Source organism: Trichosurus vulpecula, chromosome 4 (assembly GCF_011100635.1).
Source record: "Trichosurus vulpecula isolate mTriVul1 chromosome 4, mTriVul1.pri, whole genome shotgun sequence".
NCBI lineage: Eukaryota > Metazoa > Chordata > Mammalia > Diprotodontia > Phalangeridae > Trichosurus > Trichosurus vulpecula.
The window spans coordinates 359,657,888-359,659,109 of record NC_050576.1 but is presented as its reverse complement, the minus strand read 5'-3'; the positions used below and the strand labels follow the sequence as shown (position 1 = coordinate 359,659,109).

Sequence of the window (1,222 nt, the reverse complement as noted above, 5' to 3'; positions counted from 1 at the left end):
TTGCTGAGGTGGGGCTTGCTGCTGGCTTACTTGCTGTCTTTAATCACACTCTCTTTTACCCAAATGAGAGAGAACTTTCTTGCTCATCTTCCAAGTTACTTGGGCTAAAAGATTGCTTGAACCCATCTTTATTGTAGTTCTGCTGTTCTAGGATCTGTTTTAAGTCACTATTTTATGGTTGCTTGGAAGATAATATGGGAGAATTATGGCAATTTACTGTTTATTCCGCCATCTACTGCCATATCATTTATAGAAATTTTCCTTTGTATTGTTCTTTTTTTACTTCTTTCTAATCTACTCTGGACTCTATTACCAAATTTAAGGTTTATAATAGAGGCATGTACACTGACTAATTCCTCTTTTTATTCTGTGTTCTTAATGTGGGTAGTGTTTCTGAAGTACCCATTTAAACCTCCTCCTCTATCCCATCTCTACATTATTGCCTATATAGATGTCATACTGTCTGTCCACCCATTTTCTGTTATACATCTTACAATTTATTTAAGAATTAACATAAAATGGAAAGAGTATTGTGTGGTATGATTCACTCAGCATCCCAAATCATGAAGCATGGTCCCATTTCCTATCCTTTACCCTGGTCACTCACTTTTATAATTCCAGGCTATTTGATCAGGAATTCATATAACCCCTCTCTTTGAATGTGATACAATTTTGGGAATTATAATTATGTGTCAAAGAAGGTGATCTTACATGCAAAGTACCCCAAAAGAAACTCACCATAAGATCCTTGTTTCTTAGTAAAAACAATTACCTCTTACCCTTATGGCAATGCTCAGTAGTGTTTAATCTTTAAATTCATGATTCAGTTTTAACCCTTCATGTCAATTTTTGTCTCTTGACATTCCAAATTTGTTCTTTTTTTCTTGTGTTTTTTTTTTAATATGGAACACTTCACGAATTTGCGTGTCACCCTTGCACAGGGGCCATGCTAATAATCTTCTCTGTATTGTTCCAATTTTAGTATACGTGCTGCCAAAGTGAGCACTTGCTCTTTGTTTTACTCACCACTTTAAATACATCAAATAAAAGTGATCTATATCCATGAAAATTTATTTCATAACCTAGTTTCTTCTTCATAATTTCATTTATTTAATTTACCTTCATTTCCTTTGGTATGATGGAAAGATTAATATTCTTCTTACCTCCTCCCTACCTCAGAATTGCATTCAATGCTTCTTTTATTATTGATTTATTCTTTATC

At 33.7% G+C, this 1,222-nt stretch overlaps 1 non-coding gene across 1 annotated transcript; it reads right to left on the bottom strand.

Annotated features, from left to right (window-relative positions):
* Window positions 1-896: 896 nt before the first annotated feature.
* On the bottom strand, window positions 897-1,006 carry LOC118849260. The gene has a single exon (XR_005010312.1). It is a non-coding gene; the product is annotated as a U6 spliceosomal RNA (small nuclear RNA).
* Between the last annotated feature and the right edge of the window lie 216 nt (window positions 1,007-1,222).